The 20113-nt window shown below is 38.8% G+C and overlaps 1 pseudogene across 1 annotated transcript; it reads right to left on the bottom strand.

Annotated features, from left to right (window-relative positions):
* Positions 1 to 332: 332 nt before the first annotated feature.
* LOC306646467 (BTB/POZ domain-containing protein 1-like) lies at positions 333 to 2117 on the bottom strand (annotated as a pseudogene). The gene has a single exon. The product of its transcript is annotated as a BTB/POZ domain-containing protein 1-like (transcript).
* Between the last annotated feature and the right edge of the window lie 17996 nt (positions 2118 to 20113).

Below are 20113 nucleotides of genomic sequence, written 5' to 3'. Positions count from 1 at the left end.
TTCCATTTCTTGTAAAACTATTATGTAATGCATTACTATACTGTTACAAAATATCTTTTTCTGTAAATACATTGAAAAGTTTCCTGGGCATTTATTAGACCCCCCTTTTTTTTAGCATTATTCCAAATGCTAACAAGCAGACATTTCAAAACCCCAAATATAAGGTCAGTTTTCTTAATTTTCTGAAATTAGTTACTTGAGTTAAAAGGAATTCTGTAGGAATATTGACCCACCTCATCTCATTTAACCTTCAAAATAGTTAAAACAGAAAAAAACAAACTTGTTATATATAACAAGAATCTTTCAATTCAAAACTCTTGAAAGACTATAAGTTAGCAGATCTATGAAATTATACAAGATGAAGCTGAAATAACTGAGCTTTTTTTTTTTTTTTTACACAATTTAACCCAGTTATCTTTTCCCCTAAGGTGATAAGAAAATTGAAAATTTGCCTTTTAAGTCATGCAGAGATTTAGATCAACATTTTTCTATTTTCCCTAAGAAACTAAAGTGTTTCTTATCTTACAATTGTAAATAATCATGACACTCAAACTAATGTTTTGGTGCTCAGTTTTTTCTACTTTTGAGACTAGATTGCATGGTAATATTTAGTCAAGATGTATTATACTGCTACATTATGTATAAAATATCATTTCTGGTATCTATCCATCTTCTATTGAAGTGCCATTATTATTGCCAGGGGAACTGAAAAAGAAAAAAATAGTCTTGCTTGCAGCAGGTGTCTCATGCACTACTTTCTCCTTTTGTGCCATAGTGGGAATCTGGGCCTTTGAGTGTTGCACATGCTCTGTAGCATATGTTGGACAGGATCTCTATAGGTTCTTTGAACATGACCCTAAATGTGTTAGCAGTCCCATCACAACTAAATCCAGTATCATTCTGTCCAGGTTTTTTTTTTTTTTTTTTCATATTCAATGATCTGTATATTCACTTGGTAATCCGTGGGACCATGAATAGATCCATATAGGCCAAATCCAACTATAGAGATTCTTCTATTGACTGTGAACCTGTAAAAACCACCTTGTGAAGGGACAGTTCTTTGGTAAGTTTTAATTCCTTCCATGGTAACTGGTCTATTCAGGCTTTCCTCTTCAGTCAATTTTGATAATTTCGATTTCCCTGATCTGATCCCTTGTTCCTCTATAACCCCAACGGCTCTCTACTTGCTGAAATCTATTGATGCAGCATTCCTTTCCTCTAAGGCAGCACCGTGTTCGGTCAATGTATTCCACTCGGGGTTTAGGATTAACAGTAAAATGAAGAAAGAGGTTTACCACCATCTGACAACATTCCAGATTGAGCAGGACCTGCAACAAACTCCTCAATTATCATCAGTGGGAACCGGATTAAGGAAAGTGCTTTTCCTAGAACTTTCTGTTTGTTTGTAAAAGTAACAGGCAATTGTTGTCTCTGACATTCTGCTTCCGCCCATCGTACAACAGCTCCAAAAAGTTGACTTTTCTCGAATACTAAGTGTGTCTCTTTCCAGAATAGCACAGAGTGTGTCTATATCAATATCAGTAAGCCCTTCTGCACTGATTGCATCCACTGTGCTTTGGTCTATAGTGTCCAGACAAAGACTAGCAAGCTGAGGTTCATCAAATAATCGAGCCTGAGTAAGTAACATAAAGGCATTATCTGCTCCAAGGTGCTTGGCGAGAAATTCCACACAATGTGCTTCCGGGCTGGGACTGCATATTTCTTAGTAGTATAAAGAGTAGTCATAACTGTTTCTGGGCCGATTTGAACTTCATCTGAATACAGGAATCTCAGCAAGGCGGGTTCCAAGTCCAGCCGCTGGATCTCTGCCGGCCGACGTGGTGGCCATGCCGCCGTTGAACAGGGCGCGCAAGACTGCACTGCCGGCCGCCAGTACCAAGCGCTGTGCGGAATGCGCTGCGGGCCCTTGCCGAGTACGAAGCGCACGTCGCTCAGCAGCTCCGAGTTGAAGAGGAAGGCGAAGCGCTCCTTCAGCGACGCCTTGGTCGCCTGCCAGTTGCACAGCGGCTCCCGCTGCAGAGGAAGCAGGGGCCCCAGGGGCGGCTGCAGCTAGGCGCCCTGGACCTGGTCCCCGGGGATGGCCCCTTTGCGGCCATCCTGCTCTGCGCAGCTACTGGCTAGGCGGAGAGCTCCTGTGGGCCGCTGAGGCTGGCACCGCCCCCTCAATGATTTAGATTTAACAGACATAGAGTATTTCATCCATCTTTGAGCAAATACACTTTATTCTCAGCAGCACATGGATCCTTATCTAAAATAGACCATATGTTATGCCACAAAGCAACTCTCAGCAAATACAAAAAATAGAAATACTACCCTGCATTCTATCAGATCATAATGGAATGAAACTAGAAATCAACAATAAAATTTAAAAAAAAGAAGCTACACCAACACCTGGAGGCTAAATAGCATGCTATTGAATGATAAATGGATAGCAGAAGAAATCAGGGAGGAAATAAGAAAATACTTAGAGATAAATGATAACACCAATACAACATATCAAAATATCTGGGGCACTATGAAGGCAGTGCTAAGAGGAAAGTTCATTGCATTTAGCTCATACATTAAGAGAATAAAAAGTTTACAAATAAATGACCTACAATTACATCTCAAATCCCTATAAAATGAAGAACAAGTCAACACCAAAAGCAGCAAAAGACAGAAAATAATTAAAATCAGAGCTAAAATCAATGAAATTAAAACAAAAGAAACAATTCAAAAAATTGACAAAACAAAAAGTTGGATTTTGAAAGAATAAATAAAATTGATAAACCCTTAGCTACACTAACAAAGAGGAAGAGGGAGAAAACTCAAATTACTAAAATTCATGATGAAAAAGGAAATATCATGGCAGACACTACTGAAAACTCAGCTAAGTTCTAGAAGACTTTCAAAGAAGAATTAACACCAATACTTTTCAAATTATTCCATGAAATAGAAAAGGAAGGAGCCCTTTCAAACTCATTCTATGAGGCTAGTCTCACCCTGATACCAACACCAAAGACATCAATGAAAGAAAACTTCAGACCAATATCCCTGATGAACATAGATGCAAAAATTCTCAATAGAATTCTGGCAAATTGCATACAAAAGCATATTAAAAAGAGTGCTCGGGCTAGGGTCATGGCTCAGTGGTAGAGCACTTGCCTATCATGTGAGGCACTGGGTTTGATTCTCAGCACCACATATAAATAAATAAATGTCTATTAAATATAAAGATAGTGCACCATGATCAAGTAGGGTTCTTCCCGGGGATGCAAGGTTGGTTCAACATACAGAAATCAATAAACATAATACATTACATCAGTAGACTTAAAGACAAGAATCATATGATTATCTCAGTAGACACAGAAAAAGCATTTGACCAAATGCAGCACCTTTTTTATGTACAAAACACTAGAAAAACTAGGGATAATAGGAATATACCTCAACATTGTAAAAGCTATCTATGCCAAACCCAAGGCCAACATCATTCTAAATGGAATAAAATTGAAAATGTACCCTCTACAACTGGAACAAGACAGGGATGCCCTCTTTCACCACTTCTATTCAACATCATCCTTGAAACTCTAGCCAGAGCAATCAGACATTGAATGAAATTAAAGGGATACAAATAGGAAAAGGAAGAACTCAAACTATCACTATTTACTGATAACATGATTCTGTATTTAGACGATCCAAAAAATTCCACCAGAAAACTTCTAGAACTCATAAATGAATTCAGCAAAGTAGCAAGATATAAAATCAATACCCAAAAGCCAAATGCATTTCTATAGATAAGTGATGAATCCACTGCAAGAGAAATTAGGAAAACTACCCCATTTGCAATAGCCTCAAAAAAAAAAAAAAAAAAACCCTTGGGAATCCTTGGGAATTTATCTAACAAAAGAGGTGAAAGACCTCCACAATGAAAACTCAGAACACTATAAGAAAGAAATTGAAGACCTTAGAAGATGGAAAGATCTCCCATGCTCTTGGATAGGCATAATTAATATTATCAAAATGACCATACTACCAAAAGTGTTCTACAGATTCAATGCAATTCCTATTAAAATTCCAAAGATATTCTTCATGGAACTAGGAAAAGCAATCATGAAATTAATTTGGAAAAATAAGAGATCTAGAATAGCCAAGGCAATCCTTAGCAAGAAGACTGAAGCAGGAAGCATCACACACCAGACCTTAAACTATACTACAGAGCAGTAGTAACAAAAACAGCATGATATTGGCACCAAAAGAGACATGTAGATCAATGGTACAAAATAGAAGACACAGAGACAAGCCCACATAAATATGGTTATCTCATACTAGACAAAGGTGCCAAAAACATACATTGGAGAAAAGATAGCCTATTCAATGAATGGTCTTGGGAAAACTGGAAACCCATATGTAATAAAATGAAATGAAACCTCTATCTTTCACCCTACACAAAAATCAACTCAAAGTGGATCAAAGATTTAGACACTAGAACAGAGACCCTGTGCCTAATAGAAAAAGTAGGCCTAAATCGTCATCATGTCAGCTTACGACCTGACTTCCTTAACAAGACTCCTAAAGTGGAAGAAGTAAAATTAAGAATCAATAAATGGGGTGGCTGGGGAGATAGCTCAGTCGGTAGAGTGCTTGCCTTGTAAGCACAAGTCCCTGGGTTCGATCCCCAGCACCCCACCCCCCCCAAAAAAAAAGAATCAATAAATGGGATGGATTCAAACTAAAAAGCTTCTTCTCAGCAAAGGAAACATAATGTGAAGAGAAGGCCTACAGAAATTAGAGAAATCTTTACCACATGCACCTCCAATACAGCACGAATCTCCAGGATATATAAAGAACTCAAAAAAAGTAACACCAAAAAACAAATAACCCAATCAACAAATGGGCTAAAGAACTGAACAGACACTTCACAGAAGAAGAAATACAATCAATCAATAAACATGAAAAAATGTTCATCATCTCTTTCAATTAGAGAAATGCGAATCAAAACTACTCTAAGATTTCATCTCACTCCAGTCAGAATGGCGATTATCAAGAATACAAGCAATAATAAGTGTTGGCAAGGATGTGGGGAAAAAGGTACACTCATACATTGCTGGTGGGACTGTAGATTGGTGCAACCACTATGGAAAGCAGTATGGAGATTCCTTAGAAAACTTGGCATGGAACTACCATTTGACCCAGTTATCCCACTCCTCGGTTTATACCCAAAGGATTTAAAATCAACATACTGCAGTGACACAGCCACATCAATGTTTATAGCAGCTCAATTCACAGTAGTTAAACCATGGAACCAACCTAGATGCCCTTAAACAGATGAAGGAGAAAGAAAATATGGTTATATATACAAAATGAAATATTACTCAGCCTTAAAGAAGACTGAAATTATGGAATTTTCAGGTAAATGGATGGAGCTGGAGATTATCATGCCAAATGAAATAAGCCAATCCCCAAAGAACAAAGGCCGAATGTTTTATTTGATAAGCGGATGCTGATCCATATTGGAGGGTGGGTAGGGAAGAATGAAGGAACTGTGGATTATGCAGAGGGAAGTGAGGGAAGGGGTGGGGCAGTGGGGATTCGAAGGACGGTAGGATGAGACAGACATTATTTCCCTATATATATGAATGCTTACATTACTGGTGTGACTCAGAACCATGTACAGCCAAAATATTCAAAAATCCCCCAAAAAACAAAAATAAAAAAATCCCACCTAGTCATGCATGTAAGTAAACAAGAGACATCAAATCAACTAATTTAATCAGCCATTCGGAATCCCTTACCCAAAAGTCATAACCTTCTGATTAGTTAAGCAAAGCAGGATTCTGCCACTCAGATTCTCTGAATCCGGGAAGCACTGGTTTTGATTTTAATCAGTTTTTATTTTGGTTTTCTCAGGCACCTGTGCTCTGCCCAACAGGGCACAGCTTCAGGTAAACTTGCAGCACGTTTCATTGTGGGAGCTCCACAGTGCCATGGTCCCCCGCTCCATTCAGTCCTCTACGTTCTCTTCTTCCTTCTGTTCTTCCTCCAGACTTCCAGATCTTCATTGTCTCACTTCTGCTCCTCCTTGCTCTTCTGAGTCTGTTTTTCTCTGTCCTTCCAGTTTTGCTCTGAAGCTTTCTTCTTGCCTTTCTGTTCCCGCCTATATTCTTCCAGAGCTTCTTTTACGCAGGCAGTGAACTGCCGGAATGCTGTCTTTTCCAGAGCTGAGAGTACCTCCTTGGCATTGAACATCTTGAGCCTCCCTTTCATTGCAAAGATGTTGAGAGAGGATGTAGCTGGTGGCATGGGGAATGGTGCTCAGGCTTCCTTGGAGGTGTTAGCACCATCTGAGAGCACTTCCTCGATGATCCTGGTGATGACAGTTTTACTGTCTAGGGGTCTTGGGTTCATTGTCTCCACTCAGTAAAGAATTGAAGAATAGAACACAGAGATAGCAAACGAGCAGTGGATTTATTCCAAAAGTGACAGTAACACATTTCTATGAAGAGAAGGGGTCCTAGAGCTGGAAGGACACCCCAACTGTTACTGGGGGTTGTGATAATGATCACTCTAGCTACTTTTGGCTGACAAGGGGTGTCATAGGAGCAATTGGGATATCCTTCTGAGGAATATCTAGGGTAAGTGGGAAAAAGCAGGCTGGTCCAGAGGCTAACACTGAAAGGGTCATCAGAGGGTCTACAGTAGAAGTATGGAGGGAAGTGCATTGGGGGTCCCGCTTGTAACATCATCTGATGTTTTATTGCCACTATGTGAGAGGATACAAAATGGACAGGACAGTTGAAAAGGCATGGCCCGTGCCCTGTGATTTTGTACGACAGAGTGTGAGGAGAGTAACACTGAGACACCTGAGGTTGGGCTTTAAGACATCTAAGACCTATGTGCTACTGTATGACCTTTTCTGATAGTTTGAATGCATGAACATGTTGATACTTGGAAAATATTATGGATCAAATGTTTTTATACTGTTGCAACTTCCTATTTGAAATGAAAAGTATCTTAATTGGGAAAAAAAGAGAAAAGGCATGGCCCAAACCACACAATTAATAAAATCATGATGATAGGTACCAAAAAGAGTAGTGTCCAGGTAAGGACCCTATTACCCAAGGAGGAAAACAGGTTGTATAATGAACTCCCCTGTACCCCTGCTTGTTCCTTGAGTTCATCTATTATGCGTATATGTTTTTGATCTTCCTAAGTTTCTCTTCAGCTGCTCAGATGAGTTGATATACATACAACAGTTTTCATTCAACATGGCACATAGACCTCCCTTAACTGCCATGAGAATATCTAACCCTTTCATATTTTGTAACACCACTTGTGCCAGTGAATCTATGCTCCTTTGTTGAAACTCAGTAGAATTTACAGTAGCTTTCCAGGAATCATGGACCATAATTGTTAGATTTAGTACTGATCTCTCCAGAAGAGGAATGCCAACAAACACAAAAGAGTCCTCTTTAGAAAGACTGAATCTTGGCATTGGGCATCGTGGTGCATGCCTGTGATCCCAGCGACTCAGGAGGCTGAGGCAGAAGGATTGCAAGTTCAAAGCCAGCCTTAGCAACTTAGCAAGGCCCTAAGAAACTCAGTGAGACCTGTCTCTAAATAAAATACAAAAAAGAACTGGGAATGTGGCTTAGTGGTTAAGTGTCCCTGAGTTCAATCCCTGGTACCAGAAAGGAAAAACAAAAGTGCATCTTGGGCTGGAGTTGTGTCTCAGTGTTGGCACGCTTGCCTAGGACATGTGAGGCACTGGGTTTGATCCTCAGCACCACATAAAGACAGACAGATAGATAGATAGATAGATAAATAAATAAAAATAAAAGATATTATGTCCAACTACAACTACGATATGTATTTTTAAAAGAGTGTCTTTATAGTATTTTCTAAAAGGGGATTGTCATGTCTGTGTCCTCCCCAGTCCTTTTGGTTCAGATCGGCTATGGGCAAGAGATCATGTCACCTCCTGTTATCTAATTTAGTGAGTGATAATCCTTATAAAGTTCTAGTGCCTGGTTTAGGGCAACTAATTCTGCCAGCTAAGCACTGGTATTAGTAGGAAGTGAACCCAGCTCAAGACCTCAAAATCTGTCATTACTGTATATCCAGAACTCTGAATCCCATCAATCACTGATAAACTCTCATCAATATATGAAGTGAGATTCGGATTATCTATAGGATGATCAGATAAATCTTGCCTGGAAGTGTAATTTTCCATTAAAACTTCCTCACAGAAGTAGATAGGTTTTTCCTCTACTTCTGGTAGGAAAGAGGTTAGATTGAGATTATGACCTCTTTAATATAATTTTGGGTCCTTCCAGCAAAAGGGCCTGATATTTGAGAATACAACTGTTAGCTAAAGACTACCCTTTAGAGTTTAGAATTCCTTGTATGTCATGGGAGGGAACTAAAATTTGGGGCCTTCCCAGAGTAAGTTTATTTGTCTCAGGGACCAACTGTCCTACTGCAGCCACAGCTACGACATCCAGGCCACCTTGTCTGATTCTTTGCTTAGGTATCCCACTGCCTGGGGAGTGTCCTCCAGTGATTGAGTGATCATTCTCAATGTCACTCCATTCCTTTCTGTACGTTGATTGAAAGGTTGACTGAGTGGGCAGGCCCAGAGGAGGGGTCTGGGTAAGAGCTGTTTTTGATGAATTGAAGGCTTTCCTTGCTTCTGAACTCCAATTAACAATTGCCTGTGAATGTCCCTGTACTTCCTTATGGCACTCATAGAGGGGTGTTGCCTTCTCAATACATCCAGTGATCCAAATTCTACAATATCCAGTTGTTTGCAGAAAGGCCCTAAGTTGTTTTACTGTTGGTGGAAGGGGATATGACAATATGGGTTGAATTTTTTTCTGGGGCAAGTTTGTGAGTTTTACCTTCCAGTAGCATGCCTAAATAGGTAATGTGGGGTAGGCACAATTGAGACTTCTCTCAGGATACTTTATATCCCCTATTGGCTAGGAAATTGAGGAGAGAGCCAATGCCCTCTGAAATTATTTTTCTGAAGGTCCACATGAAAGAAGGTCATCTACATATTGAAGTAACACTCTATCAAGGTATGACCAGTCCATGAGATCTTGTGCCAGTGCTTGTTCAAACAAATGGGGGATGTCTCTAAATCCCTGTCCTTTAGGTCTAGGACAGTATAATAAGCAGTTCCTTTGGGAACCTGGGGGAGGAGAGTATATGGATATGAAATCACTGAATGCAAAGGAACTACTGACTCATTGGTTATTTGAAGATCCTGAACTAATATCCATTTGTGGGGGCTCTTTGAGACCCCCAATATAGGAGTATTATAGGGGATGGAGTACTCTACCATAAAAGTCCCTGTCATTTCAAATTTAGTATAATAGGTATTAATCCCTCATTGGCCCCTAGTCTTAAGGGATATTGCTTCTGATGAGGGTTGGGGAATCCTTAAGATGCATTTTACCAAGCACTGCAGTTCATGCTTTCCCCCTATATTATTGTCTGACTAGACTGGGATCTATATTTGTTTCCATTAGAAGCATACAATTATATATCCCAGGTGATAACAGTAATTTGATCTTTAATTGAGATAACAGGTCTCTTCCTAAGATAGGAGTTAGAATTTCTGGAATAATAAGAAAGAAGTGACAGAGGTGGAAATCATCTCATGAACAAGCAAGAGGTCTAGTAAAATATCACTCCAGGGGCTGTCCTGATATGCCCTGAAGGGTTATCTTGGGACCAAGTTTCAGCAGAAAGGATAGAACTGAGAATTGTGCTCCAGTGTTGAGAAGGAAGTTTATCTGGTGCCTGTCCACAAGCGAAGTCACCTGGGGGTCCTCAAGTTGTACTTCATCATTGGAGCCATGAAGGAAGCCCCTGAGACTCATCATTGGGAAGTGGTAGGCAACGGCCTCAATTCTAATAGGTTCAGAGGACATCTAGCCTCCAATGGTTGTTCCCCATCATAGAGTGGGCAAGGTCCAGGAGGTGGTCTAGGATATTTGTACCTCTGGGGGAATTCCTTCCTAAAATGGCCTTCCTTCCCCAAGAGAAACAATAAACTGAGAAGTATCCTGGTATCCCTACTGCAGGGCTGCCACCCATTCTCCATGTTATTTGTCCTTTTTTCCTTTTCTAGGTCCCTATTATAAAGGACTTTTAGCTGCCTGGACTAATTGGTCCAAGGTTTTGCCTGGTTCCACAATTTTTGTAGTTTCCTCTGTATGTCTTGGGAAGATTGGGTCAAGAATTTGTCTTTAAGGATAATTTCCTCTGTCATAATCTGGCCAAACATACTCTGGCTCTATATTGCTATGTTTAGTAATACATCTTAGAGTCTCTGTAATAAGGTTGCTGGTGGCTCTCCTTCTCCCTGAATTGCATTTATTAATTGAGGATAATTGAAAGGCTTAACTTGGGCCCTTCTTCATCCTTCTAGCAATATATATAAAGTGATGTCTGTCCCGTTAATCTCTATCTTTGTCAGCATTCCAATTTGATTCAGTGAGGGGAACTGCCGGACTCCCAGTGGGAATGTTCCAACTCTTGCCTGCCATGGTTACTTTTTCTCTCCCTGCAGTGTAGTGAGCATTTCCTGTTTACTAGCCTTCTCTAAGACCCTTTGGTTTTTCAAGGAAGTTAGTCTGACTCAAAACAAATAACATACTTGTAAGGTATAAAGCCGCCTGCCTCTCCCGTTACAGGAATTTCCGGCCTCCCCACGACTTGTCAATCTGTGCTCAGCCCGCCTCTTCCGTTGCAGGAATTTCCGGCTTATGCTGTTGGCATCTTCCTGCCTCCCACGTTGCATCTTAACATGCTATTGGTTCATCAGTCAGCCTGCAAGAATTCTCCTCTATGATTGGTTCCTTTCAGCCTGGGAGATTCTAATATCTGGGAGAAGCCATAAGCCTTCTTTCTCTCTTTTTTCTCTTCTTTTTGCCCAGAGCGGAAATAAATAAAGTCTCTTGCGTGAGATCTTGTGTCTGCTGAGCGTTTTTTCTGGGAGCTATTGTGTCTGCTGAGCGTTTTTTCTGGGAGCTATTGGCGAGCCACAACTGAGCCAGCGACCCCTAACAATACTACCATGCTGTCATAAAGATTTGATAACTGCTGGATGGTCTGAAGATATTAATCTGGGATTTCAGCGTAGTTCCCTAGGTCTTTCTTTATGTCTTTTAAGTCAGTTAATGAAAGAGGGACCTGTACTATCTGAGGTCCAAATTCACTACCTGGCATTGTCCTGAGGAGATATATGCCCTGAGTAGCAGGTTTTTTAGCAACTCCGGGACCATAGGTGGTTTGTTCCTGGATAAGAACTGGACTCTAATTCTTTTAAATTAGGACTTACAGGGGGAAGTGATATTAGGTCCTATTATCTTTCTTTCAGATAGGGCTGAAGGAATTTTCTGTTTAACTGGTAAAGGTTCCTTTTCCTGTGTGGATAAATTTTTCTTTTCTGGGGATTTAGTGTCTGGTTTAATTGCTGAATGGAACTATAGTTTAGGTGGCCATTGTTTTCCATCTCCCAATGGGTATGAGGCCAGGCCTTAGTGCAAAATTATATCAAAGAGCTGGGTGTAGTGGCACTCTCCTGTAATCCTAGAGACTTGGGAGACTGAGGCAGGAGGATTGTGAGTTCAAGCTAGCCTTAACAAAAGCAAGGTGCTAAGCAGCTCAGTGAGATTGTGTCTCTAAATAAAATACAAAATAGGGCTGGGGATGTGGCTCAGTGGTTGAGTGCCCCTGAGTTCAATCCCCAGTACTCACCCCCCCCAAAAAAAAGAATATCAAAAATATTCTCTTTAATTGGGGGTCCAAATTATTCCAGTTTTTGAGCAGACAGGAGAGAGGTGATCCTCATGGGTTTTTGGAAGAATTTGATCCCATCTGGAAACAGAAATGCAGAGGTCCTGATAGAGGTTGCCCAATCCTCATCTCAGTCTTATAAATCTGGAGGGGTGACTCTGTCCTGGGATCAAGTAGACTAGCTTGGCCCAAAATCTATCTGAGAGGGACCATGTCCAGTTAGGGAATTAGTCAGACTTAACTATGGCCTGCAGTTCAGGCCCCTGATATTTCTTTTGATAACCTAGGTAACTCTGATGCTTCCATCCCTGGAAAGTATGTGATTTTCACTTTACTTCAAAAATGGATCAAGAATTCTCAGGAGAACAAGAGTCTGGAAGGGAGGCAGCTTCCTGGAAAGAGATTCCTGCTGAAGTCTGAGCTGAGGAGAGTCCCCCAAAGAACAGGTAATATGACCTCTCAGCCCACTATATGAATCTTCTTTTCCAGTGTAAGGAAGTTTCCAGGAGCTGCTATGAATCAACCCTAGGAAATGTCTGGTGATGTGATGTCATAATAATATCCTCCTCTCTTTTATTTTCTTCCTTTTTAGAGTCCTTAAACCCACAAAGGAGATAGATGGGTGGTTCCCAAAATGTCTCAAAAAATAATGAGTTCCTCTAAAATAGGACCTTTAGACCAGTGCAAACTATCCTGACCAAAGGATAAAAAAGTCTCTGCATAGGGCAAAGACAAAACTGGAATTGATCTAGTCCTAACTGACAAGCTGTGTTCCCACAAGGAGGAAAAGAAATGTTGCCAATTTTGTCATGTGTGGTGGGGCCTGTTACTCAACGTGTCTGCTTGACAGGAGAATAAAAAATAGTCTGGGAATTCAGCCATGCTGATCAGGGCTGGGGGCTTCCCTGGCCTCAGAGAGCCACAGAAATGCCAGACAACAGTCAATTTCCAGGTCTCATCGGCCATTTAGCATAACTGCCACTGACCTTTGAGTTGGTGGTTCTGATCCCAGATGAGCCCCCAATGAGCTGTGCTGTGGCCTTTGATACTGATATTGATAGCATAGCATTAGATAGCATCATAGCTGTGCTGTGGCATTAATACTTGTATAGTATCCTTGCTATGACATCTAAAACTTATGTGACAGTTTGCCTGTGGTCTTTAATACTAATATAGAATCCATACTGTAGCATCTAAAACTAGTACAATACCTGTCCTCTTGACAGTATCTTAAACACATAATATCTGCCCTGTGCCCTTCAACTAATATGCTATCAGTACCATAGCATCTGAAGCTAATGTAATAGTGCTCTTTCACAATTAATACTAAAGTGATACCCATATAGTAGTCTTCAAAAGCAATATATGAGGGGCTGGGGTTGTGGCTCAGTGATAGAGCTCTTGCCTAGCATGTGTGAGGGCCTGAGTTTGATTCTCAGCACGGCATATAAATTAAAAAAAGGTCTATTGACAACTAAAAAAATTAAAACAAGAAAAAAGAACACCATGTGAAAAAAACACAATATATGAGCTGCCCTATTGAAATGGAAAAGAACCAAAATAATGTCATTTTGTTCTGACCTGACTGCATTGTATGCTTGCTTGTAATGTGTTCCTTTCAGTCTCCTGAAGTGGTATCCATGTTGACAGTACAAGGGATCTTCCCACATCCCTGACTGTGGCCCAGATGTATAACAAAAATGACTCTGAAATGTACAATCAAAACTATTCTCTCATGTAAACAAAATATATGTCTCAACAAGGTCTTTTCTGACCTACATGTGCCTCAATAGTCCTTGTGGTTTTTGTGAATTTTGCCTTTTTCAACTCTACTTCCAAAATTCAGGTGCTGGGAGTTCTTTGGAGCATTAGCCTGCTCCCAGCCACCTGGCATGCTCACTTAAAAAAAAAAAAACCCTTTATCTCTTTCAATTTGCCTCAGTATGCATAGTGGTTTGTAATTCTCACATTCCATAACACTGTGCCCTTTAGTATAAATAGGATATCATATTATATCTTCTAAAACTAATATAATTGCTGCCCTATTACCTTTAATATTAATGTAATATCCATATTATAGCATCTAAATCTGATACAATAGCCGTGTTATGGTATTTAATATTAATGTAATGTTCATACTACAGCATCTGAAACTGATATAATACCTTCCCTGTGGCCTTTAATATTAATAAAAAATCGAAACCATAGCATCTGAAACTAATATTTAGCTGCCCTCTAGCCTTCAATACCAATACAATGTATTGGTATTTAGCAATACCAATTAATGCAAATAGCTGCCCTGTGGCCTTTAATACTAATATCCAAACTATTACATCTAAAATTCATTCCATAGCTGCCATTTGAATTGAAATGTCCTCATAATAGCCATACCGTGACCTTTAAAACTCACATAATAGCTTCCCTATGGCCTTTAATACTAATATCATATACATTCTATATCATCAAAAATTGATAAAAGCTGAGTGCGGTGGTGCATGCCTGTAATCCCAGCAACTCAGAGGCTGAGGCAGTAGGATTGTGAGTTCAAAGCCAGCCTTAGCAACTTAGCAAGGTGCTAGGCAACTAAGTGAGACCCTGTCTCTAAAAATAATACATAAAAGGACTGGAGATGTGGCTCAGTGGTTAAGTGCTCCTGAGTACCAAAAATAAAATAACAAGAACAATCCCCCCCAAAAAAACCTGATATAATAATATCTGTTCCTTGGCCTTTAATGTTAAGATGATACCCATAATCCAGCATCAAACACTGATACAATAGCTGTCTTGTGGCTTTTAATATTAATATTATGTCCATATATAGCATGTAAAACCAATATAATAGCTTCCCTGTGGCCTTTATTATTAATATGATACCATAGTATGTTACTATATCATCTGAGTCTGAAAAAACACTGTCCTGTGGCCTTTAATACTAATATCACATTCATACTATAGCATCTAAAACTAGTATACTAGTATAACAGCTGGCATGTGGTTTTTTATTTTTAATTATTTTATATGTTCTAATTAGTTGTATATGACAGAATGCATTTATACATTTTGATAGATAGTAGAGTGAAAGAGACATTATTACCTCATGTACATGTTTGACTGCGTGGCATGTGGTTTTTAAAACTGATGTAATATTCATACTGTAGCATCTAAAACTGGTATAATAGTTGCCCTTTTGCCTTGAACACTAATACCCTATTCATACTATATCATCTAAAACTGATAAAATAGTTGCCTGTAACCTTTAATAGTAACATAATATCCATACCGAAGGATCTAAAACTTACATAATAGCTGCACTGTGACCTTTAGCACTTATATGGCTCCTAAAATTAATATAATAACTGCTTTGTGTTCTATCATACTAATGTATTACCTGTACTACAGCATCCTAATGTAGTATTAGAGCTGCCTGTGGCCTTCCATACTAGCATGATGTCTATCCTATAGCATCTAAAACTAATATAAAAGATGAACTGTGGACATTCATACCAATATAAAATCCAAACTATAGCTTCTAAAACTGATATAAAACTGCTCTGTGGTCTTTGGTGTTAATGTAACATCCTTACTATAGCATTTAAAACAGTTATAATAGCGGCCCTGTGCCTTTAACATTAAGGTAAGATAAACATTAAAGAATGTTAAAATAATATAATATCTGCCTTGTGGCATTTAATACTTATAATTATATCCATAGTAGAACATCTAAAACTAATATAATAGCTGCCCTGTGGCCTTTAATACTAACATAATGTCCATACTATATATGGCCATTAAACTGACATAATGTAGCCTTTGACCTTTACTGCTAATGTAATCCCCATACTATAACATCTAAAAAGTATATAATAGATGACCCGTGACATTTAATTGTAATGCTATATGTATACAATAGCATTAGAACCAATATAATAGCTGCTATGTGGCTTTTAGTATTAATCTAATATCAATAGTATACCATACTCAAGTAATATAATAGTTGGCCTGTGGCCTTTTATATTAACAAATAGTGACACTATAGCTACTAATATTAGTTGCCGTGTGGCTTTTAATAGTAATTAAAAACCCATACTATAGTATTTTATGCTAATAAAATTGATGCATTTTGGTCTTTAATACTAACATAATATCAATATATACCATCTCAGAGTATCATAAGAGTTTCTCTGTGGGCTTTATTATTAATATAATTTTCATTCTATGGCATCCAAAAACTGATATAATAGTGGCTGTGTGATCTTTAATCTTAAGTCATATCTAAAATGAAGGTAACAGTTTCCCTGTCACTTTTAATACTAATGTAGTATCCATATGATAGCAGATAAAACTAATATAATAGATGCCCTACAACCTTATTAGTAATAAGATATTCATATTATAACATCTAAAACTGACAAAAGCTGCCTGTGGCCTGTAATACTAATATAATATCCACCATAGAATCCCAAACTAATACAGTAGCTGTCCTGGGGTCCTTAATCTGAATATAATATCTACACTATAGCACTTAATATAATCTGATAACTTCCCTGTGACCTTTAATACTAATGTGCTATGTGTATGCAGCATCTGAAAGTAATATAGTAGCTTCATTGTGGCCTTTAATAATGATAAGATATTTATACATTTGTATCTAAAACTATTTTAATAGCTGTCATTTGACTTTGATTTTTAATATCCATATTGTGGCCTCCATAACTAATAAATATCTGCTCTGTGGTTTTTACTATTAATATGGTATCCAGTCTTTGGCTTCTAAACCTGATATAATGCCTGCCATGTGGCCTTTAATACTAATGTGATGTCCATGCTATAGCATGAAAAGCTAATATAATAGCTGCCCTTTCGCCTTTTATATTAATATTATATCCATACTCAGGTCTATAAAATAAATATGATATCTGTCCTCTGACCTTTCCTATTAATATAAAATCCATACTCTAACATCTAAAACTCATATAATAGGTGTTCTGTAGTCTTTAATGCTAATATCCATACTGTAGTATGTAAAACTAATATATTAGCTGCCTGTGACATTTATTATTAATATGATATCATAATAGTGTCTAAAACTCCTATGATAAGTGACCCCATAACCTTTAATACTAATATGATATCCATACTACAGAATCTTAAACTAATATAATAAATGCCCTTTGGCCTTCTATATTAATGTCAGCATTATAGCATCTAAATCTAACATCAGTTGCCATAATATAATGTTAATTATTTGTGATTCATACCACAACATCTAAAATTAACATGATTACTGTCCTTTACCCTTTAATGTTAATTTAATATCTATAATATAGCATCTAAAATAATATAATAATTGCCTGTTGGTCTGTAATATCAATGGAATATCATGACATCCACTCTGTTGCTTCTGTCACTTATATATTATCCTCAATGAGGTCTCTGACACTAATATCTTTACTGTGGTCTTCAATACCAATATATTATCTTTCCCATGGTCTTTAATATTAATATAATGTGCACAGTGTGGCCTCTAACACTAATGTAATATCCTCACTGTGGCCTCTAATACTAATGGAATATGCACACTGTTGCCCTAAATACTATTGTAATGTCCATAGAGCCTTTAAAACTAACATAATGACTTCCCTTGACCACTTGCAGAATGGCCTTTATCACTTACACAATGTCCATACTCTGTTCTCTCATATTAATATAATAATTATATTATATTAATATACACACTCAGTGGCCTCCTACTGCTAATACAACAACTAACAAGTAACCTCTAACACTAAGGTGGTTTCCACACAGTGGCGTCTCCTGACCGACTTTCTTACAAGTGCTATTGTGTCACAGCATTGTCTGAACTGTGTTGCAAGGGTCAGCCTCTCTAATGACATCCAATGTGCCTGGTTTCCGCATGGCATTGACATGGTTGTTTGAGAGCAGTTGGCTTCCAGACAGTGCTAAGCTGATTGGCATCCTGCCATGGTGGTGTTAAGTGCTCTGCATCCTTTCACTCACCTTCCCCAGTGGTCACTGCTATGCCAGATTTGCACCTCTATATGTACTTTACTCAATGCAGCCTGCTCCCAAGGGACCACCATATCACCTGCAAGCCAAGACACCAGAGAGTTTCTCCATGGAAATCAGCCCTCACTCTCACCGCCTGCCCCAGCGGGAAGAGATACTCCTCTTCCACTCAGATCCAGGGTTCGTTCCCTGGAACGCTTTCTTTCTTTCTTTTTTTTTTTTTTTTGAAAGAACATTTTTTCTTTCTTCTTTTTTTTATTGAAATCTTTTTTATTTTTACAGACTGTATTTTGATTTATTGTACATAAATGGGTACACTTTTCTTTTCTATGGTTGTACACAATGTAGACTCACACCATTCATGTAATCATACATATACATAGGGTAATGCTGTTTCATTCTACTATCTTTCCATCCCCCACCCCCTCGCACCCCCTTTTCCTCTACACCACCCTGGAACGCTTTCTGAGAGTTCTTTCTGAGAGGCCACTCTCTGGATTTATGACTTCAACAGATGGAAAGAGCGCACGTACACATTTTTGTTTGAACATCTCCTTTCAGTTCTTTGGGGTAAATACCTAGGAACAGAGTTGTTGAGTAGTATGATAATTCATTTTTATTTAACTTTTTGAGGAAACAGCAAATTATTCCACACATAGCGCACACATTTGTGATTGTACAGGTATTTGTAAGGATTCTGATTTCCCGTCATCCTTACCAACACTTGTTACTTGTTACTTTAAATTCTTTTGCTTATGGCTATATTAGAAGTGAGAAAATTTCATTGTGATCTTAACTTGCATGTCTATAATGACTGAGATGTTAAGCATCTTTTCATGTTTGTTGGTGAAGTGTGTACTCAAGTTCTTTGTCAGTTTGAAAATTGGGTACTTCTGTGTTTTTGTTGTGGAATTATTAAAGTTTTTATGTATTCCAGATAGCAGGACATTTTCTCACATATATTGCAAAATTTTCTTCCATTTTGTGAGTTGTTGTGTCATAATAAGAAACACATATTTGGTCTCTGCCCCAGTTTCCTGGCACTTAGCTCCTGATCCTTGGATCTATGAAGCAGTGTGTCTGATGCCAGTGAGGTGGCTAATGGTCTAGGGCTCCTGGGTGCCCAGGATGACTGGGTACAGTGGAAGTGACCCTGTGATTAGAGGGTTGGAACTTGAGTCCTTACCATATTTTGGGGGAGGACTGAAGGATTGAAGTTTTGGCTGATCACAAGTGAGTGATAATTTAATGAATCATGACTACATAATGAAGCATCCATATAAATCAGAAGGACAGGATTTAAGGACCCTCTGTTGCTCAAGGTGCTGTCTGGAGAGGGCATGAAAGCTACACTCCCTTCATCATTGTCATCTGCCTGTTGAAGCATATCGTTTAAGATGTTTGAAAGATATGCGTTATGGTGAAATGGTGGTATGAAGTACACTGTTTTCCTTAAGCTACTTCAGCAAATGACTGAAACAGAGAAAGAGATCAAGGAAACTCTCGTTTGTGTCCACATTGGACAGAAGTCGTGGGTTACCTGGGAACCTGCTGCTTTCAACTGACATCTTTAGAGAAGTCTGTCTTGTGGAGCTGAGCTCTGAGACTGTGGGAGCTGCTGCCATCTGCAGGTAGGTAGTGTCAAGGTCAGCATTGATATTAGGATTGTGTTAGGGGTTCACATGGGAAAGGGGTTGGGGCTGGGTTAGGGAAAAGTTAGAGGGTCAGGGTCAGGGTCAGGGTGAGGGTTAGAGTTTACAGTCAGTCTTAGGGGTTAGGGTTATAGTCACAGGGTTAGGGTTAATGGTAGGTTTGGGAAATGTTTAGGAGTAGGTAGGGATAGTGTTGTTAGAATTTATGGCATGGGTTAGAGTTAGGGTTAGAGGAGTAAGGTTAGTGTTAAGAATTAGGATTTGGAATGTATTGCATGAAGAAAGGCAGCAGGAGAAAATAAGGAAGAACTGAGTGGAGAAGTTAAAAAAATCTCAAAATTATTTGGGATGCTATTATCCTACAAAATTTTGTAGCAAAGTGTTTAATAATGGTTGGTGTTATGATAAATATCAAAAGGTGTCTTAGATAACAAATCAAATTCTGTAGAGAAATATATGTGGTCAGGATCAACAAATTAGAAGATAATTCAATCCTCCCATAATTAGAAATGAATAGGTGTATTAGCTTCTTGTACCAGAGACTCCAGGGTCTGAGGCTGGGAACCTTGTGGGTGCATTTGTAGGAGGCTAGCCTGGGACACACAGCTGGGACCCCATGGAGAAAAGGT

The sequence above is a fragment of the Sciurus vulgaris genome (genome assembly GCF_902686455.1).
Source record: "Sciurus vulgaris genome assembly, chromosome: 16".
NCBI classification, from domain to species: Eukaryota; Metazoa; Chordata; class Mammalia; order Rodentia; family Sciuridae; genus Sciurus; species Sciurus vulgaris.
This window is presented reverse-complemented; position numbering and strand designations above follow the sequence as displayed.